At 51.2% G+C, this 23,155-nt stretch overlaps 1 long non-coding RNA gene across 1 annotated transcript in view; it reads left to right on the forward strand.

Moving 5' to 3' along the window:
- Positions 1–16,326, forward strand: part of LOC137142263 (uncharacterized) — a 61,509-nt gene extending 45,183 nt beyond the window's left edge. The window contains exons 2-3 of the long non-coding RNA XR_010916872.1: positions 13,027–13,185; positions 13,505–16,326. This is a non-coding gene — a long non-coding RNA (uncharacterized lncRNA). The remainder of the gene's footprint in view (positions 1–13,026; positions 13,186–13,504) is intronic.
- Positions 16,327–23,155: the final 6,829 nt, after the last annotated feature.

A 23,155-nucleotide genomic window follows, 5' to 3' on the forward strand; every position in this document is an offset into this window, starting at 1 on the left:
GTTTGGATTCAGTGTCGTGGTTCACACCCAGTCCAGAAACAATCCGGTTGCTGGAGGGTCTGAGGTTTGAGGAAGGATGAAAAGAGCTGAATTTGTGTACCTCGGCGAAATGACAATGAAGAGGGGGGAGCATGATAACAGCTACGGGAGGGTGTGGGCATCGACATGCGATGGAGGTGGCTCATCAGCCACTGTATAGCCTGGGGAGTCAGGGGATGGCAATGACGAGGAAAGGTGGAAGACCAGGAGGTCTCTGAGGCTGTGGGGCGGGATCTCCTGAGGGAGGAGATGGAAGCCCTATAGCTTAGCTTTTCAGGAATGGGGCAGATCCCCCTAGGCTGTGATGCAGCAGTGTCAGTTCACCCCCAGGTGAGAATCTGTCCCTTGTCACCATACGGCAGGGAGCAATCCTGCAAGAGCAGGGAGCTGAGATGATCCAGTGGGTCTCTTCCATCTCTAGCTTCTGTGAATAATTACATTATTATATGATTTGGGAACAAACTGAGGATTAATCTTTGATCTTGTTAGTCCTGCTTACCCATCTGCCTGGCATATGTGATGGAATCTCTCCTAACACTCCATAACTGAGGACCAGCCAAATAAACAAATCCAGGGGAGAAGGCTGCGGTGCAGCAGGATCGCTTTCCTTTTTGAAGCCTCCCCTCAGAGATGAAATCTCACCACTTTCTGAGCCAGCCTGGGGGATGCAGGCAGCTCTGAAGCGCGTGCTGTCAGCTGGGCTCGGCTGGGAGAAAGTGCCAATGCTAAGCCTGGTGGGCTCAGAAAAGGAAGACCCAGCTGACTTCAGCCCAGCCAGGTCTCATCAGTTTGCACTGGTGCAAGGTTTTTTTCCGAGGCTGTAATTTGGGCTCCAGACAAGAGTCTGCAGCTTCCAGCGTGGTGTCGAGGGGTGGCCAAGGGGATGTAAGAGGGAGCCAAGAAAGAAAAAGCGGAGTCAGAAGGCTGTTCTGGAGAGGAAAGAGAAGCTGGTGTTAAGGCACCAGACGGGGACTCAGAAGATGTGGACCTGCTTTCTCCCCACACCCCCAAGAGTTTTCTATAACTCCTTGAATTATAACTCCTTGAAGTCCAGCAGTCCCTCACTATTGCCAATCTGTTTTACATGCAAGGTGCTCAGATGCTACGGTGATGGGCAGCAGGACAACACCCCAGGACAGACAGACAGAGCTGCCATGGTCTCCCTATGTGGCACTGGGCAAGTCATCTCATCTCTCCATGCCTCAGTTCCCCCTCTGTAAATGAGAATCAAGATGCTTCCTTTCTCCCACTATCAGTTATTGGCATTTATTATTTGTATTACCGTGGTGCGTAGGAACCCCAGTCGTGGTTCGGGACCCCGCGGCTGGTAAAATACAGAACAAAAAGTCCCTGCCCCAAAGAACTCACCCTTTGTCTGACTTCTTTAGTGTGTGAGTACTCCGGGACAGGGCCTGTCTCTTCCTAGGCCTATGTGCAGCACCCAGCGTACTGAGTCCCTGGTCTCAGGTGAGGCCGCTAGGAGTTAGCGCAATACAGACGCCAAGAAAATGTCTTAATGCTGAGGTCTCTTGGGCCCTACGAGCCCTACAAGAATAACTGAGGCAGGGGACCTGGTTACAAGACAGCTGAGGGCTGAGCTGCAAATAGATCTTAGCCACATCCCCATAACCAAGTCAGAACCCTGCCGTGGCTTTAGCTGAGTCACCGAGCCATGGTTAAATTGGGTCTCATTGACACTCCAAGTGGTAATGGCGGGTCTGGACTAAGACAGGAAGAGCTGACAATCTGCTTGGACAGCACACAGATAATGGTGGGGGTGAAAGGATGCCATGTGGTGTTCTGCTGGCGTTGACCCAGATCTTGGTGCCCCACGGAAAAACCCACTGGGGGAGGCTCTGGGGCAATATTCGCCATGATGAACTGGTAAAGATCCCCACACACATCTTCCGAATGGGGTTTTCAAATGGCTCTTCAGCCCCGTCTTGTCCTGATGTTCCACTTCCAGAGGCTGCCATGACGTTTTGTTCCCTGACGTTGCCCTGATGTGCCTCTTCCCGTCTCCTCGTCCCGGATTTTATGCTGACACAGACGAGGCCACACCTTGTATAGCCGCACCTTGTGCAACCTCCTGACATTCATCAGCCCCTTCCAGTCCCCACATGCACTTTACCGGCGCTGTCCTCATATGAACCTCCCTGATGTTGCCCAGATGTGCCTCCTCATGGGGGAGGGTGATTCTTCCTCCCGGTGTTCACATGTGAAACTTACCCAGACTTCTTCGGGAGAAGGAAAAGGCCCGCCTCCCTAGGGACTTGAATGCAACCTCTACCCTTGTGTGACAGAGAAACCACGTCTCATCAAGAAGCCTCTTCTCCTTCCCAGAAGGGAGATTTTTAGAAACAATTTATTACTGGGAAGCAGGTTGGCCTAGTGGTCAGGACAGTGGCCTAGGAATCAGCATGGTCTCTAAGGCTGGCTCTGCCACTGACCTGCGGTGTGACCTTGGGCGAGTCACCTGTCCTTGTCTCCCCTCGCACGCTTGTCTGTCTTGTCTAGTTAGGTTGTAAGCGCGTAGGGGCAGGACTTGTCTCTTGCTGTGTGTCTCTACAGCACCTAGCACAACTGGGCCCTGATCTGAGTTGAGCCCTCGTAATAATGCATCACGTTGTATATATTATTACTTAGCAGATGAAACCCAGTATTGCCTCCCGCTGGGACCACTTGCTGTCAAGGCGCAGCTGGCAGGGAGAGGAATCCTGCAGTTGGTACCAGCCTCCAGCTGGGTAGGTGTGTCTGGCTGATAGAGGGAGCACATGCAGGGGGAAAGGGTTGGGAATGGAATTTCTTTATCCGTGTCTCTCTGGGACTTTAACACCGCGAGAGGCTTAGGAGGGATCATGGAACCTGCTTTTTCGTTTAGTGGTGATCACCACGTCAGCGCTGCCGTGTCCAGGGAAGTTCACCTCCATCACCCGGGTGACTGGGTAGGAAGAGCCAAGGCAGAGAGACGTCCCTAGGGACAGGTGCACTGGCAGAGGTGGGGAGGCTGTGGCAGGGCTGGACTGTTAGAGCTGCAAGGGGTCAGGATGAGATGCACGGGCTGAGCTGACTAAGAAATCCAGCACTATGGGTCTCTCTTTATAATCAGGGAAATTCAGCTCCCTGCCTCCCCCCCCGGCCTCCCCACGCCCTGCACTCAAATATAAAGGCAACCGCAGCCGCCTCTTGCAAAGCAGCTAAGCAGGGAAATAGCCCGGGAAGCTCCTAGCATGCCATGATTCACCTTGGATTAGCAAAGCGCGTCTGCGTCTCCCCAGGAGTTTGCTCCTCAGAGCTGGTGTCCCTCTGGAAACAAAACTCGTGGCTCCCCACCGCCTACGTGTGCAAAGCTGCAGGAGACACACGGCACATCACCAGGCACAGACTCTCCTGCCGGTGCCTGCGGGAGACAGTCACGCTGCGGCTGCTGAGATGGAGGCCCGCAACCCAAGCCAAAGACACAAAGAGCCACTCCCCGGCACAGTCTCTTGCAGCTGCACGATGGGCTGCAGCAGGGGAAGCAGCCAGTGCGCCAGCTGAACGCTGGATTGCAAAGGGTCTGGATCTGTGCTAGCGGCAGGCAGCCGGGGGGGAGCAAGCCCTGCGACCTGACGAGGCACCAGGGAGGGAGAGAAACGGCCCTGACCAAATGCAGACACACTATTGCTCCTGGTCTCAGTCCAGTACCCAGTAAATGAGTGGCTGTCTAAGGCCTACATGTAATGAGTCCGGCAGTTCTCAACCCAGATCCTAGTGGCCAGGTATCCACATCACAAAACCACCCCCCACAACTGGTACAAGTTGACCCTCGTGCTGGCAGCCTCGCAGCAGAGAAACCAAGGGTTCAAATGGCCACTGAGACTGGACTCGGGTCTAAACGTACAGAGGAGGCGTAGTCCAACTGAGGCATATTCATAGGCAGGGAACTGTAGGGAGAACTTGCCCAGCCACTGCCCATGATGTCCCTGCTCTGGGGGTGGCGAGGGGACCCCAGTCTCCAGCAGTGTCAATCTATCACCGTTCATTAGCACTAGCATTTCACGTACAACAGCAAATTCCCCACAGGGTGTTTAGAGGCCAGCATGGTACGTTGCAGCTCCAGAACCACGTCAGCCACCCACTTGTTCCTGCAAAGGGGCAGAGTTGATGTCTCCACCGCAGGTCGTCAGAGGCGGGGCAGTGATCCAGCTCTGTTTACCGGCTGGTCTAATAATAGTGATGATGAACGAATGGGCCAGCTGCTGGTCTCACTTACAACTGGGTAAGCCCAGAGTGACTTTAGAATGATACTGGAGTATCCAAGAGCTTCAGAGGAGTTATAGGAGCTCAGATACCATGGTGATGGGCAGAGTATTACGAATGAGAATAGACTCTGGACCAATATTTGTAAATAATAAGAGTGAGGCCAGATCCTCAGCTGGTGTAACCCAGCGTAGCTACCTTGACTTCAGTACAGTGACACTGCTATGCACCTGAGGGTCGGGCCCATTGTTTTGCAAGGACATTGACCCGTTCATGCAGGAATCTCAAAGCACTTTGGCCCAGATCCTGGGCCTTTACGGACAGTCATGGATTCACCCTCCTGACATATCTTCTAGGTAGGGATGATCATGGCTCCAAAAGCCAGCAAAACAGAACCATATTCCCATTCCTTTATTCCTAGCTGTGTCATTCTAGCAACAGGCCTGCTCTAAACAAGTGACCCCTGGATTGCCTGAGGAGTTTAGGGAGTTGCACAGATAATCCACCCCACAAAGGTGGGGTCAGTATCATTATCCCCATTTAACAGCTGGGGAAACAGAGGCACAGAGCAAGACAGTGACTTGCCCCAGGTCACACAGGGAGAGGTAGGAACAGAACCCCAGACTTCAGCATATACAGATCAGACAACCGAACATGCAGCAATCTAGCTACAAAAAGCTGGACTGAAGCAAATGTCCAGGGAGAACAAGTTCCACAGCCAAGCAAACCCCAGCAAGAATCGGTCATCTAATGGCTTACGGGCTGGTGGGAGAGCCCCTGCTGTGTGGGTACAGTCAGAGCACACGGGCCTCGCAGGATGAGAGTGGAAGAGGTTTCAAATCTCGCCAGGTCCATCTCTGTTACAAGCTTTACCACTGAAGCAATGGAAGAATTCGAAGGCTTGATACCCGTGTTGCCTGATCTGCAAACAGACGTGAGTGAGGCAGCCGCAAGAGAAAGATGAAGAGAAGTGTAAGTCCTACTACTTAGCAGGGAAGAAGAGCTAATAACCGGCGACATCGAAAAGGATGAGGTGTTTAATGCCTATTTTCCTTGTCTCCACTAAAAAGATGAATTGTGACAAGATACTTAACACAATTAATATTAACAACAAGAGGGAAGGCGTGCAAGCCAGAATAGGGAAAGAACAGGTTAAAGAATATTTAGATAAGTTACATGTATTCAAGTCAGAAGGGCCTGATGAAATTCATCCTAGAGTAATTAAGGAACTAGCTGAAGCAATCTTGGAACCGTTAGTGATTATCTTCAAGAACTCATGTAGGATGGGTGAGGTCCCAGAGGACCAGAGAAGACCATAATACCTATCTTTAAAAAGAGGAACAAAGAGGACCTGGGGAATTATAGACCAATCAGACCTAACTTTGATACCTGGGAAGATACTGGAACAAATTATTAAACACTCAATTTGTAAGCACCTAGAGAATAATAGGGTATTAAGGAATAGCCAGCATGGATTTTCAAAAACAAATCGTGCCAAACCAACCTGATTTCCTGCTTTGATTGGATTACTGGCCGAGTGGAGGAGCGAAACAGTGTAAGCCACCCTCAGGAACTGTGCAAACGAATCAGATGTAGACTCCTGGTTTTATTGTATAAGTGAGATAGAGGAAGATATGTTTTCTTTACTGTTATGATAATGGTATAGTACTGTTTGGTGTGGCATAAGTGGACTCCCTCTTGTTAGTTTCTTGAAGTAAGCTCTTTCCTGAAACTTGTACTATTGAACCGAAAAATATCTGGATGAATTCTCTTTGAGGAATGTATGTGCAAGGCATAAAAAGACACCAACCTAAACTGCTCTAACAACAGAAAGGGGAATAAAGACACCAACTGCCATCCTAACCCTGAAGGCCGAAGAATACCTATCAAGGACCCTAAAGTGCAAATAAACGACCCTAAAGTACAGAAGGATCCACCCTGGGAACAAACAAAGTACAGAAATAAGAGAACAGTCATGCTTGCAATTAGCTGGTGATTAACAACCATACTGAACCTAGGGCAGCATGACACAGCCAGGCCCATAGACTTACATGAGAGCCAGCAGTATAAAAGATGCGATAAAAACATGGAAACTTTGGGGTCTCGTTCTGCAATTGTCATCTGGAGTGTTGGATTCGTGACCGACAGAGGCCTGGCTCCCTCCTCGTGCCCACCAGTCTAGTTGGCCACTAGGCTGGCTCAAGCAACGCATAAAAGGACTGATAATTATATTGCACCAGTTTGCAGAACTTCTTGAGTTTGAATGTGTGTGTGCGCGTGTGACTTCTTTTTGATATTCTTACATTTACAATAAATGTGGCATATTGCTTTGTCCCTCCTCCGCCCCCAAATAAGATCCTGCTAGTCTTTTCTTTTACAAGTATAACAACAGTAGGCATGATATATCTTGATTTTTACACAGTCCCGTGTAATATTCACATACAACAAATTAGGGAAATGAGATCTAGATTAAATTACTATAAGGTGGGTACACAAGTGGTTGAAAAACGGTACTCAGAGAGTAGTTATCAATGGTTCACCAGGAGCATATATCTAGTGGGGTCCCACGGGGTCAGACCTGGGTCAGGTACTATTCATTATTTTCATTAATGATTTGGATAATAGAGTGCAGTGTACGCTTATATAATTTGCAGATGACACCAAGCTGGGAGGGATTGCAAGCACTTTGGAGGAGAGGATTAGAAATCAAAATGACCTTGATAAATAAGAGAATTGGTCTGAAATCAACAAGATGCAATTCAAAAATGACAAGTGCAAAATACTTCACACGGGAAGAAAAAATCAAATGCACAGCTACAACACGGGGGATAACTGGTTGGGAGTAGTAGTGCTGAAAAGGATCTGGGGACTATAATGGGTCACACACTGAATATGAGTTAACAGAGTGACACACTTGCGAAAAAAGCTAATATCATTCTGAGGGGTATTAGCAGAAGTGTCGTATATAAGATATGGACAGGAACTGTCCCCTCTATTCGGCACTGGTGAGGCCTCATCTGCAGCAAGGGAGATTTAGGCGAGATATTAGGAAAATCTTTCTAACTCTAAGGGTTGTTAAGCTCTGGAACAAGCTTCTAAGGGAAGCTGTGGAACTCCCATCACTGGAGGTTTTTAAGAACAGGTTGGACACGCACCTGTCTGGGGTGGTCTAGGTTTACGTGGTCCTGCCTCAGCACTGGGGGGCTGGACTTGATGACCTTTCCGGCCTTGCCTTTCTATGATCATCAGCCCTGAGCTTTGCTGACATTTCGATCTGGCCCGGTCCCCTGCAGTGGGCAGAACGGAGCCCTGGGCCCCGCCAGCCCTGCGAGGGGAAGGCCTGGATCCGGCTCGCTCTCCTCCCCCGCCCCGCCCAGCTGTAAGAGTCGCTTGAAGGATGCTTTCATGAAAACAAAAGCAGCAGCAGCTTCCTAATGCAACAGGTGGGAGACCCCAGCGGTGATGAGGATAAACACACAGAGGCGAGCATGAGCAGCTGATGCTCAGAAGGGCTCCCCAGAGGACCCTCCTCCCCCCCAGTATCTCCCCCAGCGTGGCTGGGACTTGTGCCTCTGCCTGCCTGCCCTCTGGTATACGGCCAGCCGAATGGGCGGGTGGTTGACGTGCTCGGAGCCCTCTCCGTGGTTCCGCTGCCCACGCTGGCAGCATGCCAGGCGTTCATATTTGGGTTTGAATCTCCTGACCTGGGCTCCCTCCAGTAGCTGCTAGACACCGATCTCCAGAGCACAAGCGGCTGTTATGACAGCGCCTGGTAGCTAGGAAACCGGGCTGGGGAATAGTCTTGTTTTGGCAACGGAGAGCTCCGGCTGAGCGTGAGCCAATTGCAGCGAGGTCATCTACATATCAACCAGGGTCCCGCCGCGCCGGGGCTCTCCGTTCGGGGACGGAGCACGGGGAACGGTCTGTGCAGCTGGCCTGCTCCAAGACAGGCTGTGCTCGCTTCGGCTTTCAGGACCTAGTTCCTGCCCTGAGCTGTGGCCCGTTTCACAGCCTGAATCCCAGCCATGCCTCTGCTGGCAGGGAGTCACAGCGACCCAGGCCGGGGGAGTTCTTGGCTGTCAGAAGCTATGTTTCCACGGATCATTCGTTGCTGGGCCCGTGTGCGGCGGGCTAGGGGAGGACTCCATCGTGGACGCTGATATGCCTGGTAGTGGATTCCCACACCACATCGCCATTCCTCTTTAACCCTGCCAAGCCCCTGTCCTAGCAAGCAGCGCTCACGGCCAGGCCATAAGGGCCCTTCGGCTGCCTCCCAGTGAGCTCGGAGATTCCAGTTTCCAAAGCGCTGGACAATTAAGCATGAGTTCTCCTGCATACCGACCAAGGCCACGTCCACTGGGTCAGAAGGAGAGAATGTGGGCCAGGCAGGTGCTTAAAATATCACATAGCAGCAGCAGCTGTCCAGGGGCAGCTGAGCCAATGTGCTTGTCTACCACATTGATTAGCTGGCGTCAGCTTTTACAGGCGTGACGCACTGAACTGCTCCTTCTCTTGTGCTTCGCACTTAGCAGGGGGAGAGGGAAAAGGACTGGGGCCATGGAGGCAAATTCTGTGCCACTTCTGCGACCTAGAATCACCAGCGGACATTGGATTCCACAGTGGAAGCAGATTCACTTCCAAGGGGGACAAGGAGATCTCGATCGGCAGCTGAGAAAACAGGCAATGGACATGAATCACATCTCTGGACAGGATGAGCCAATATGCCTTGGGCAACAATATAGGGGGAGGCCAGGACTCAACAGACATGGGGCATGAATGACCTTTCATTTCCCAGCCAAGTCCTTGCGGGTCAACACAGAGTTCAGGGACAGCATAGAGAAACTCAGAACTGATTGCCTGTGGAGAGTGAATTGCCCAGGTTAAGGTTGGTGTTGGAAAATTCAGACCTGAGATAACATGAGCACTGAAATTCCTTCCATCCATGTGATCTCCAGGTCAAGATTAAGGTCCATCCCTGTAGCGGGATGGGAAAAACCTTAGAGACAAGGATCCCCTCCTGCCACTCCATCCAGTCGCCATGAATTGTGGCACGTGAAGGTCAAGACGTGCTGCAGCAGCAGATGGAGGGAGTGTCATGCTTCTAATCACAATGTCTTGGAGATCAGTCTGGCAAGGAGGACGTTACTCCCTTGATGCATTTCCACTCGCCTTGAGCGGGTGGGTGGTCTTAATCGTTAGCACTGTACTTCCCCTATCAGGTAGGATATCCACACTGCTTGGGAGTTATTCTCAGGCTCCCCATAAACACAACTTGGAAACAGGATCCTAAACAGAGCTGAGACAATAGTAAATGTTTCAGTTTGGTGGCCAAACAAATCAAAATTAATTTGGGGTTGAACAAACCATGTTCATCCCGGTTTTTGAGGAGTTGTTTTTTTTTACTCTTTTGTTAAAAATACAACTGACGTAACCTTTGAAAGGAAAAGCTGTTCAACTCGAAAAACTAAAACAGCTCATTTAGAAACCATCAAAATGTTTCGCTGGGTCGGCGTTTGTTTCAGACGGAAATACTTCCACACGAAGTCACGAAACGTTTCAGTCGACCCAAACCTGAGTTTGTCGGCAGAAGAAAAGGTGTGTCCAAAAAATGTCGCCCTACTCTAGTCCTGGGGCCCTGTGTGGGGTGGCCCTCTTTGCAGAAGCGTATGGCAAATGAAACATGCTCTCTTCTGCCCTGAATTCTCTGTGGGATCTCCCAAGTTGCCCATGCTGGATGTGTCTGCTAAGGACCATGAAAAGATAAAAGAGACTTCCTGTCTGATCTCCTGACCCCTTGCTAGCCAGGACTTATTCCCTACAGCAGAGACAGGCATTTTCCCATGGTCGCAGGGGTCAGTGTTCTCTCCAGCGCTCAGAGACAGAGGAATGCAAGGAATGTACCTGTGGAATGGGCAATTTCTTCCACTCAGGACCTGCAGAGACACATATGAGAGCAAGCTCTGCTTTAACTCTCCAAAGAGCTGAGGCTGTTAACAGTCCTCATGGGTTTAAAATATAAAAAAGCTGGTTTTCTGGGTGCTGTGCAAAATCTTGACTAGTTTAAGGAAACTAAAGTGGAATCTGTTCTGGCTGAACTCCTAGGGCCCAACTCTCACTAGCGTGAACCAGCAGCACTCCATCTCCTCCGCTGCCACAAATAAGCTGAGCTCCGTGGCTTTTGCATGGTTTCCCCTGAGCTACACAGATTTACGCCAGCTGCAGCTCTGGCCCGCAAAGTGTGTCACTGAGACGGAACCAGAACCAAGCGCGGAGAGTTCCCACATTCCCACCTCGGTCAAGGAACAGCCCAGATTGCGGCTCTCCTGTGAAGAGTGGCACGTATTTCTTTGCACCCCGAGTCTTGCGTGGCACAGCTGTGCGGGCCGCATCAGTGGGGCAGCTCAGGGGGGGGGGGTGGCTGATAGCTCAGACATGCAGCTAGAGACAGCAGCTAATGCTCAGGATTGAGATCAGTGCTCAGGAGGACGTGGAGAGGAAAGAGAACCAGGCTCCGACCTCTTTCTTTGCTACCGAATAAGGCAGAGTTAATTACTGCATTTAAAATCTAATACAAGCAATAATACAAGGAGTCTTCTTTGCTACCCTCTAGGCTCAGGCATCAGCTTCCCAAGTAACTACATAACCACACTGCCCCTACCTCCTCCTGACCTTCCCTCCTGCTCCATAGGTTGTCCTCTCCTCCTGTCTCTTCCCATCTAGGCAAATGTGCCCTACCCACCATGCTTCTTACACCAGGGGCAACCATGGAAGCCAATCAGACTACTCCCAGCAGGAAGCATTTTGCCCAGTAGCGAGTGTTTGTCCAGACTGGGCCCTTTGGTCCCGATCCTGAGACTGGATCCATGCGAGCAGACCCTTGAGATCCCCGTTGACTTCACGGGGGCTCTGAGCAGGCACAAGGGTTCCCATGCAGCTCTGATTGCAGGGTCGAGGCCTTAGATGGCAAGCCCTAATCTCATTTTGGAGAAGTCCCTGTGACTTATGAGGCCTCTCTCCCCTCGGCATCCTTGTTTCTCATTCACCTTCCATCCTGGGGTCCTTTTAGGGGCAGCCATGCTCAAAAAGCTGACTGAACAGCATAGAATCATAGAATCCTAGCAGATTAGGGTTGGAAGGGACCTCAGGAGGTCATCTAGTCCAACCCCCTGCTCAAAGCAGGACCAACTCCAGCTAACCCATCCCAGCCCTGCCCTGCACCCTGTTGAGACAGTGTGAGAGTGATAGTTCTGCCTGTCACTGCAAGCTGGGAGCTGCCCGCCGGCTGGACCGTAAACACATCCTCAAAGCCGAGGGGTGTGTTTTTGGAGTGGGGGGAAAGCCTTGTTTCTGAGACTCATGGTTTCCAGCTAGCTGGCAGCTACTGGGAGCGCTCAAATCCTACAGCACTCGAGCCATGCTCCCGCCAAGAAGAGGGATAATTTCCATTCAAAGGAAAGGCTAGATGTGGTTTTGGACAGTGGAGAGCCCTTGGAAAGCAGCGACGCTTTTCACGTTACAAGAGCGGCAGCCAAGATTTTCAAAAGTGATGAGTGATTGCAGGCGCTCAGCTTGAGATGCTGTAAAGGGGGCCTGACTGTTAGTGTAACAGGGTGGCTGGCTCCTTTAAGGGCTAGGGCCCTGGTTACTAAGAAGGTGCACCTGAGAAGGGGGAAGCTGATTCCCCCTATAAAAAGCAGCAGGAAGCTGCAGAGATAGAGGGGATGGTTGTGGGGGATCAGAGTGGAGCACAGAGGTTGCTGGGTGTGAGCAGGCTCCAGCAGAGACACTGGGGGACATGAAGGGAGAGACTATGGGCAGGGAAAGCCTGGGAGTGACCTGATAAGAGTAAATGGGTGGAGGTGACAACTTCATTTTGAACTGGTCTGTTAATAAAACCAGACCCTGAGAAGTGGATGGTATTGGATGCAAAGCCTGTGTGTGATTTAAGGAGCTCCTTGAAAGGGGAAAGTGAGGCAGGAACTGCTTGCAGGGCCACTATTGGCCATGGGCGTGGAAGGTGGCTTGTCCCTATGACAGTTAAAAAGCGCTGAGCACCTGCTGTCTGAAAATCAGGCCTCTTTAAGGTATCAGGGATCCAAAGATGGAAGCCCCCAGAATCACCGTGAAAAATCTTGGCTGATGATTTCACTTCACCTTGTTGTGCTGGTGATTTTCCCCTGATCCTGGGCATTGGGCAGTTGTCTACAGCCACCTCCATGCTGGGATGAGGAATGAGCTGCGGTCCCAAGCACAGTGTATCCTGGGCCTCTCTCTGTTTTGAAAACCTGGCAGGCCCCTGTGTAACCGTTCCCTGGAGATCCACTTTAATACCCTCCATTACTTAATGCTGAAAACCCGCCAGGACTTCCCCTGCCCGCAATAAAAAGAAACGTGTGCTGTGGTTCTTTGCACCTCGCAAAGCACACGACAACGGAGCTGGTTGGGAAATTCTGACTAAACATTTTTCCAGCAGTAAATGCTGATTCATTTTTCCCGAATTCATTTTTTCTGGGGTGGGAGAGAACCTTTGAAATTGTTGAAATGACCCATTTTGACTTTAAAAAAAAACAAAAAAAACCCACAAAGCTTTGGCTTTTGGTTTGAAACAACTGCTTGGTTTGAAATTTTAGTTAATCTACACTAAAGAGATTAAAACTTTGTAAAAGGTTGAAATCCGTACAGAATGTTTTGAAATGATGAAAACAAAATGCTTTGATTGACCTGATCCCGTTTTCTTTTTTTCAGATTATCTATCGGCTTGTGAAATTGTCCAAATTTTGGCTTTATCCCAATTCAGCTTTAAAAAAAATTGTCGATATCTCGAAAATTCTTGTGGGATGGGAAACCTGTTTCTGCCCAGCTCTCCTTGACAAGCTCTCCTCCATCCTCTTGACCACCTTTGAGGTAGGTAAACATTAATGTCCCTTTTTTACATATGTGCAGGCAGAAGAACTGAGAGCTTTAGTGACTTGTCAGAGTCACATAGCAGATCTGTGGCAGAACAGCAAATAGAACGCAGGAGTCCTTGCTCCAGCCACTAGATAACACTACCGTCAAAGGTTAAGCAGGACAGGAGAGTCCTGAATCACCAATCCCTTGCTCTAACCATTGGACAACACTCTCCTGCCCGAGTTGAGAATCAAATCCAGAAGTCCTGAGTCCCAGCCTTCTGCTCTAACACCCCTTTCCCGTGTAATGCCTTTTAATTTGCTTCTGAATCCAGCCCAAGACACACGGTGGAACGCTGGCCTGGAAGCCCCCGTGAGGCTGCAGCAGTGGACTTTGCAACTACTTTCCCTTTAGTGAGTTCCCCACTGCTCCCAGCCCTCCCCGAACGGATAAACAAGGCGGCTAATCTGATGCAAGGACAGCACCTTAAATGGCCATCCCGACTGACTCCTGGAATTCCACTTGCAGCAGTGGCTTCTGGAAGGATCAAAGCCAGGCAGCTCATCAGACGGTCACCTGCCAGCCAGAGACAAGTGCTCTTGTGTTCCTCTAGGGATGCCGTGTGACTTGTGGAGCTTTTTAAATAGAAGGGCTGATCTCACAATGGGTAAAATGTTTCCCTGATCTCACACTCATCTGCTAAGGTCAAGGCTCAGAGAGAGGAAGCAGCCACCACAGACGGCCCCCCGTCCCAGAGGCTCCCAAGCTCTGGGGTCCCTGCACATGACATCATTTCCCACCAATCGCAGAGAGCAGACATCCTATGGTTTGGGAGCTGGAGGGCCCGCTTTCCTTTTTTTTGTTTTTTTTGTTTTCCCCCTTCAATGCAAGTTCAATGGCGCATGGTGGAAACTGACACAGCCTGGATCCGAGAGGGGAGAAGACAGCATGTTTCTGATGAACGCCATCGCATTCAGCACACAGCTGGACAACCGGGGCATTGGCCCCCACACTCTCAGGAGGGAGGGCCTCTCCCCAGTGGCTTGAAGCCCCCCTTCCAGTTGCCAACCGCCTACCTACCACCCATCTTCTAACTCCTTGCCTGCCCTCAGCACCCTGGTCCCCCTCTTCCCTGGTTGCTCCAATTCTCCAGCAATGTCCTAACAGAGCCCCCCACCCCCAGCCAGCCCTGTGCCAAACCATTCCCTCTCCAATGTGCTCTGCTGGATACGGGAATGTGCAGGCGGGTCCCTACCCATCATACCATGCACCGGGCCCCGCAACCCTCTGCCCCGCCCCGGTACCAGGGTCACCGGCGAGACTCACGCGGTCAGTGAAATCCAGGCCAACCTGCAGTGACCTCTCCTCGGCTCTGAGTCGTTATCCATCCGAACAAATGTGCCCCCGGGAATGAAGGTGCCGCGGCACAGACTGTGCCAAGGGCGCCGTGTCCCCAGTGCCTCGGGTTTCACAGGACAAAGACATGTTCTGCACCAGCCTGTCCCTTCTCAGTCCCCCAGGGAGGTGTTTCCTTTTACAGGCTGCTGAGAGCAAGGGATGTCAGAGCAGCAGCAAGTCCTCTCAGCTCTTGTGGAGCCTGACTCCATTTAAAGCCGTGGCTAGACTGGAATTAGCCCCGAGTCCAGCCACTGATGTAGCTGTGCCCATGTGAACCCCTCCCCTGCGCATGCGAGCAAAGATGCTATTTGCACCAGTGGAGGCTGAAATTAGGGGAAGCTGCAGGGGGACAGGTCACAGCTTTCCTTCTCTATGCTAGGCGTAGGCAGGGTTGCCATTGCATCAGTGACTAGCTAATTCCCAGTGTAGCCAAGGCCTAGTGCTAAACCTCTGCCCTTCCCGAGCACTTCCCACCCGAGGATCTCAAGGCACTTCCAAGACATCAGTGAATGCAGCCTTACAGTCCCATGTCATGGGGGGTAGCATGATCCCTTTTCTTTAGAAGCAGGGAAACTGAGGCATGGAGCAGTGAAAGGATTTGCCCAAGACCACACAGCGAGTCAGTGGCAGAGGTAGGAAGAGCACCCAACGGCCCTGATTCCCAGGCCCTTGTTCTGATCTCTAGACCGTGTTGCACATGATCAGCATTTCTCCTCCTCCTCCTGTCTTGGCATCTCCTGATTTACGTCCTTTGTCCCTAATATCAAAGAACTTGAGACACACACACACCTCTCTTGGCATAAAAATGGAACTCTCTGGGTCATGCCATGGGGAAATGCAAACAGTGATGTGAAAGGGACAGGCCGCGGGGGAGATGCAGACCTAGAGCCAGGGTAAGGGGGCCCAGGGCTTTGAAGGCCTGGGTGCAGAAATCCTCTTGGCAGCCCTGTGCCTGGAGTCTCATAGAATGTAGATACTGTGCTTCCATGAATGGGGCAAACAAGCTATCCTTGAGTAGGGGAGTGATGGCACGAGTTTGCTGAGGAATCCAGAAATTGTGAGCAAATGGCACTGGGCACCACTCTCAATATACCACAGCAAACGACATGAGAGGATGGGAGGAACGGCATCGCTAGGACCAGGGGCAGGTTTATGTGCAGCTCCTTTGGTTTGTGGTCTGACAAAAAGAGACCTAAAAGGAAATTCTCGGCTGAGGTCAGCCCATTTGTCTGCCCCGCTCCCTCTGGTATCTATCCTCCAGCCAGGCCCAGTACCTGTTAGTGCTGAGTGACTGCGGTGCTTGTGGTCTGGGCATTTGTAAAAGCCCCTAAAGCCGTACTCTTTGTTTGGGTGGCTGCGTCATCAGCGGCTGTGGAGCCTGCCAATCCAGGTCCGTCTGTAAATAAAGGCAATTAATAAAGAAAAGCCTGGGGCAAATTGCCCTGGATTAGCACGTGCGCAGCAGAGGAGGGGTTCAGCTGTTCACTTGCGGAACTTTGTTCAGATCCTGGCTTTCTGGCATGAATGGAAGTGTCTTGGGGCTTGCCTTAATCCCAGTGGCTGCCACACAATCCCGCGTGTGTTGGTCCGATTCCACTTCTCCAGCGAGGGCCCCCCGCCCGCCGCTCGGTCTTTGCGTCGAAGAGGCCCAGGAGGGGAATAGCGGGGGTGCTACAGCTCAGGATTAGGCAGAGCTGCACAGGTGACGTGTGCAGAACATCTCCTGCCCAAAGGAGCGTTCTTCGTCCCTCACTTTGCTCACGTCCCGAAAGTAGACGGCGCTGGATGAAAATGACTGGCCGGAGACAGAAGCAGAGAAATTGCTGCCTTCCGAGCTGGCTTCCGCTGTGGCCTTAAGCCACCTGCGTCTTGCACTTGCATCTCTCTGCCCCCAGACCTGCTCCTGGAACCCAGCGGCATGGTGAGGCTGCTGCCCGCTGCCAGCCGGGCTTTTCTGAATGGTCGGTGCCTGGCGGTGTTGGGATCCGGGAACAGTATCCCTCTGAGCAACCTCAGCCTGGCAATGCTGCCACCCACTAGCTGAACGGGCTGTGCCCTGGCGTGTTTGTTAGCCCTCCCCCCCCCCCGGGACAAACAAGTATCTAATGAATGGGAGGGGAGGGAAAAGACCTACAGTGACATTCCAAGGACAGGGCAATCCCTATAGGACTGAAGGAGGTAGGACACTGGTGTTGAGCTAGACTGGAGTCTGGGCTGGTTTTATGGAATCCAGGTTGACGCTTCTGTCATAGCCTCTGCCATCGCTGATGTCCAGGAAGGATGGCCCAGTGGGACGTAGGAGATCTAGGTTCAGATCTGTGGCCTTCATCTCTCTGTTCCACCCCATCTATAAAATGGGGATAATAGCACTTCCCCCTCCTCACAAGGGTGTTGTGAGGATAAATACGTCAGCGTGTGCGAGGTGCTCAGATCCTGCGCTAACAGGGGCCAGGAAGTGCCTATGGGTCCCATCTAAGCTAGGCTTTCTAGGGGCGCCTCCCGCTGTTGGAGTTGCTAGTGCAACCAGGGCTCAGGCGGCCGTGTGCTCTGCAACTGCTGTGAACAGGGGCAGATGACGCCCTGGTGACCACAGCGGTGGTCTGTGTTAGAACTGCCCCAAAGTGTATGCAATTGTAGGCAAATTTCCACACACACACCCCCAAAAATCTAGTGTAGCTACAGCTAAAGAAATTGACCTTGTTGAAGGTCAGTTGCTTAGTTTGGTGTGGGAGACAGTGTTATAACAACACCTTTTGGTCCTGCTAGCATGCATGGGGCCAACCCAGGATGCCAAAAAATGCTTTCACCCTTGTGTAGCACAACAGTACTGGCCAGATTTCCAAGGGCTCAGTATCCACAGTTGAAGCCAGAGTTTCCACAGACCTCAGCTCCCATTTAGATTTTCAGAAGTGCTCTGTTCTCAGCACTGTTCTCGTTTGGGCAGATTTTCCAATCTGTCTATTTATTCTGGTACATAAGAAGCTGAGCTTTTCTGATAATCTGACCCTTCCAGGTGGTTTTCAAACCTGGGTATAACCTGATGAAAACCCAGGCTAGAAAATGGGGCCAGATTCTCAGCTGGTATAAATGGGAGTCAGGTCAAGTTTCTACCAGCTGACAGTCTGCCTTGTGGTTTTTAAAGACGGTTCTAATACAGTTTGTGATTCCCAAATTTAATATAAAACCAGGGTAAACCGGGCCAAACGCCCTCTCCACATGTGGGTACTGGGCTCTCTATCGTGAGTAAAACTGAGGGAATGATGCAAAAATATTTCCGTCAACATTTGCTGGAATTGCCAAAGATGTCTCGCTTTGCCTGTGTCTGCGCTCTTCTTGGATCGGCTTTCTGGTGAGCGGTCCCAGGACAAACAATCAGGGAAAGCCAATTTTGTAGCTAATGGCAGTAATATTCCTGCTGGCAGTGCTCCTGTCCTCAACCAAGCAGGGGGGCAGAAACCAGGCCCATGTGACGTCCCCGACCAATTGCTGCTAAGCAATGCAGCTGGGCTTTGGTTGGAATATTCATGATCAAGTGACAGAGTTATAAAGAAAATTGACACGCGGCTCCTCAGATGGATCTGAAGAAAGGGGACGTTTGAGAAAATGCCGATCTGATCGTGGATCTCCCTCAAGCGGAGAAAGCGGCTATACTGGAGGAATCCGACAGTGCCTGGGATTTATTTTTTTCCAGCTGTGATTTTAAGGGAAGTGCTATATATACCCATAGGCACCCAGTGTTCCTGCTCTGTCACAGGGTTCCATGTACACATCACACAGATATGCTGGCCCCTGCCCAGCAAACCCCCCTGCCACATTGCTCTGCAGGAGGGTTTGCTTGTAAACATCAGTCACTTAGTAACACTCTTCATCAGTTGCCTCTGGGCCATTATTCCTCCCAGGCTAACCTTAAAATCCCAGCCCTACCCCTTCTCTGCAAGGCACCCACAGACCAGAGGAAATTCCACAGCTCTGATGTGATGTGAAACATGATTCCCACTCCCCCCCCCCACAAGCCCCAGCCCTCTCACCCCCCCTACCCAGGCTCTCTCTCTCCCTGTGCCATTTCCCAAACCAGGTCTCCCTGCAGCAGCCCCCTCCCGCCCCCTTCCACCAGCCTTTTCTGTTTTAGACATTGTAACCCGATAGGCTGGAAATGCAGCTTCTTTCATCTTCCATTTCCCACATCCTGAGAGTCTGCAGAGAAAGAGCCCACCCAGATAAAGGAATTTCAAGCATGTGGATCCCTCCCCCTCCCAGCTCCCTCTCTCCAGCCCCCCATGCTGCTCCATTCACAAAGCAGATTAGCAATGGTTTTTGCCTCCGAGGGCGATTGCTCCCTCCCTTCACGCACCTACTCCCAAAAAGCCTGTGCTAAAATAAATCAGCTAAAAGCCCTGGTCCACGTTGGGGGCTTTTCTCCAACAGCAGGAATGAAAAGGGCTTGGAGCAGATCTGCAACTGCTAGCAGCAAGTATCTTCAGTGGCTGGTGATGGGACTCTAGATGGGGAAGGCTCTGAGTTACTGCAGAGAATTCTTTGCTAGGTGTCTGGCTGGGGGGGCCTTGCCCACATGCTCAGGGTCTAACTGATGGCGGTATTTGGCGTCAGGAAGGAATTTTCCCCTGGGGTCAGATTGGCAGAGACCCTGGGAGGTTTTCACCTTCCTCTGCAGCATGGGGCACAGGTCGCTTGCAGGTTTAAACTAGTGTCAATGGTGGATTCTCTGGAACTTGAAGTCTTTAAAGGGTTTGAGGACTTCAGTAACTCAGCCAGAGGTTAGGGGTCTATTACAGGAGCGAGTGGAGAGGTTCTGTGGCCTGCGATGTGCAGGAAGGCAGACTAGACGATCCCGTCTTACCTTAAAGTCTAGGAGATCTTCTGCTCAGGCTTCACTCCCACACAGCATAGCTCCCCAGCTCTGCTTCCCTTGCTCCGCAGCGGGGAGCCTCCAGGTTCTCATGGAAGGGGGAAGGGAGCTGTTGTACCCCGAGGCTGCACTTGCGTGAGGCTGGAAGGTAGGCTCTGGGACCCCTGTTCGTAGGCCAGTGAATAACACTGTGGCATCATAACCGGAAGACCTCAAAGTACATTCAGGGTGGGAGCCTGAGAAGTGCCTACTCCTATGGCAGCTGGGGGAGGGGAGTGATTCAGGCTGTGAGGCCCACATTTTCAAAAGCATCCATTGATTTTGGAGGTCTTGTTTTATTTCAGGAGCCTGAGGGGCCTATGGTATGTGTCCCAGTCAGTAGGAGCTGAGGGTACTCAACCTCTCTGACAAGGCCTTAGGTTTCTGAGTCGGGCCCCCCTAATTGTGATGACTTCTTTGTATGGTAGTAGCACCACGGGGCCCCCATCATGGCCCAGGCCCCCCCTGTTCTAGGCACTGCATTAACACAGAGCAAAGAGACAAGTCCTGACCCCGGCTCCAAAGAACTTGCAATCTAAGTAATTAGAGACTGTCTGAAAATGTGTCTACACACAGTTAACCCTCACGCCAGCCTGTGAGGTCGGGGAAATATTACTAGCCACATTGTACAGAGGGGCAGACAGAAGCTGGAGCGGGGAAAATGACTTGGTCAAGGTCACAGTGAGTCCCAGCTGGTGATGTGGTGCAGCCACCACCCCACATTGGATCACCTCCCTGGCCTTCTGGTATGCCTACCACAACTCCTTGGCGGTGCTGCGTGTCCCTCTTGTCGTCTTAGTTCTCCCCTGTGCCCCGAGTGAGCTGCTCATCGAGATCAACGTTTCTACGGCTGGATCGGAGCTGTGCCTGCACGGCCTCTTCTTTCCACAGACCCAAGAAATCAAGCATCTCCTGTGCGTACGCCAGGCAGAAGTGCATCTGCCGTGCAGCCACCATGGTCAGCGGGGTGGGCAGTTGCTAGGTGAACTCTGCATCACACCGAGAAAACAGGAAATGGAATTTCAAAAATTCATGGGGCTTTAAAAAGGGAGGGCCGTATACCTGCATACCTGGCCGCTGGGCAGCAGAGTTCAAAATGGTGACTACAGTGGGGCATTGTGGGACACCTCCAGGAGGCCACTAAAGTCAGCGTAAGCAACGCAGTGTCTACACTGACACTGCGTCTTAAGCGCTACACCTTTCACAGAGTTATTAAGTGGGCAGGAGCGACATTTTAGTGTATACTCTTACGGAGTTCGGTCAATGCAAGCTGCCGTGCATCAGCCTAACTCTGTGGTGTAGACCAGACTTCAGTAATGAACCCAGGGCCATTCCTGGTGCTGTCCAGAACACTGTACGTAGTGCAAGCCCCGGCCTGACTGCCAGGAAAAGAGATCACAGTTATTTGTGTGCAGTGGGTTGAAACTATAAAGCCCAGCTCTGCTACCAACCGTTTTCACCTATTTGCTAATAGAAGTGGCAAAATCTTAGGAGACTGAAGGCTTTCAAGCGTGGGGCCAGGAGGAGGGAGAGGAAACAATAATATAAACTGAGAAGGGGACACTGCAGCTCCAAAGGCCCAGCACAACAACCCAGGGATAAAGCACAATTAGACCTGATTATCATGCAAGGCAGCCCTGGTTAGACTGGAATGCAGCTGAAGAGACTGCAAGCTGGATGGATTGTTTGCAAGGCTGGGGACTGATGCTTTGATGTCTGCATGGTGCTTGGCTCAGCCAGCCACCAGACCACAAAGAGAAAAACGTTGCAAATGCACTGTGCAATCCTGTGCCAACGCACCACGCTGCAGACACAATGTGGTGCGGGCTGCAGGCTGCAGGATCCCGGGGATTGGGAAGCCTGCTGACACGCCCAGCTCTCCTGCTCCCGGGTTTTTGCTTGCTTGCTTGCTCTCCCTCCTCCCATTCCAGGCTGTCTAAGCTTGCTCGCTGCTTTACTCTCCCAGTCTGCTCTCTGTGAGACATGTGAGCGTCTCTCAGACAGCGGGATCAAATCCAGCCATGATGTAAAGCAGCAGCATGCGTGCGATGCTGCCACCGCCACTGGAGCCACAGCCGCTTATCAAGACAGACAGAAGACCCAGACAGACACCAGCAGACCATCTTTGATTTAGGGGATTCCCCTTGGTGCGGGGAATGATGCAAAGCCCAGGGAAGCCTCCCCAACCTGCTGCGTCCTGGTTGAAGCCTAGGTGTCACAAACTGCAATAACAAACACATGCTGATGGTGTGAGAGGCTGGCAGGCTGCTGCCATCCTCCTCCACAGCTTAGTTTTATCCCCACTGAATTTGAGGGTTGGAATCAGCCAGAAAAGGAGGTTCCTCCGCCAGACAAGCACACATCAGGTAGTGAGCCAGAGCGTGTGGGGGTTTATTTACTGCACGTCTGACCCATCCTGACTCCTTCGAGCAGGGATGCCTGAGCTGCAATCTGGGGAACCTTAAATACAAACACACAAATACCTTGCTTTCTGCAGAATGGGGCTTTTTACACACCATTTAGTCCATTTCAGGAGACAGATCTACCCTAGGGTGACCAATTGTCCCGATTTTATAGGGACAGTCCCGATATTCCTGGCTTTTTCTTATACAGTCACCCATTACCCCCACCTCCTGCCTTGATTTTTCACACTTGCTATCTGGTCACCCTAATCTACTCTCTCATGGAATGCCCTGAAGAGCAAAAGATAGGCCTGACAACATCAGCAACAAATTGACCTGAAGTAATTGCATGCAACCCCCATGCCAACGCTGTCTAGCATAGCTAAGCGGTGATGGGAGATGGAGCTAGATCACCAGTTTAAACACAGCACAAGTCAGTAGGGATAGAAAGCTGTCTGTGATAGCTGTTTAGCGGACCATGTGAAATAAATTGATGTGGGACTCAGTCCACTTCCTAAGTCTTGTCTACATTGGGGAGGTTCCCCCGGATTCAGTCACTGGTGCGCCATTAGGGTAGCTGCAATGGTACAATCCCTTAGCGTAGACAGGCAAAGCTGCTGTGAGACATCATTTACAACTGTGCAACTTCTAAGCAAGAGTGAAGTTCACTAGCGCAAATAGCAGCTTTCCTGTCTGCACAGGGGCAGCTGACACAATGGTTGGAATTGGGGGAAATCCCCTACATAAACAAGACTCTAGTGTGTATGGGCCAGATCCTCCCTGTTGTAATTGCCTTGGTTCCACTGAAGTCAGTGATTTTGACCAGCTGAGAATTTGGCCCTAAAAGTCCATGTAACACAAAACATTGCTACATTTGGTCCTAATTAGCAGTTTCAACAAAGATGCTCCTACATCTTCTTAAGCCTTTCTTTAGAGGAAGTCCCTGCAGGTCAGAATCGAGGCAGGAAAGCTTGCCCTTTCACTCCGGCCACTATCTCTGTTTGTAAACAGAGCACCTCCGTTTCTAGAGCAGTCACTTTGGTACCTTTCATCATCACTGTAAGGAATTCATTAATTAGTTAGGGCCAGATTGTGAGTGTTTACTCACAGGAACAGTCCCATTGCCTTGTGCAAGACTATTTGTGGGCGTGAGTAGTAAGAGACACGGGACTGTTGGAGTTTTTTTGGGTTTTGTTGTTTTGGTTTTTTTTTTTTTTTTTGCATCATTCAAGAAAAGACTGAACAGATTTTCCTCAAACTTTCCAACAAGTATTTCACC

This window comes from Emydura macquarii, unplaced genomic scaffold (genome assembly GCF_026122565.2).
Source record: "Emydura macquarii macquarii isolate MOO-44397 ecotype Brisbane River unplaced genomic scaffold, CSIRO-AGI_Emac_v2 contig_3220, whole genome shotgun sequence".
NCBI classification, from domain to species: domain Eukaryota; kingdom Metazoa; phylum Chordata; order Testudines; family Chelidae; genus Emydura; species Emydura macquarii.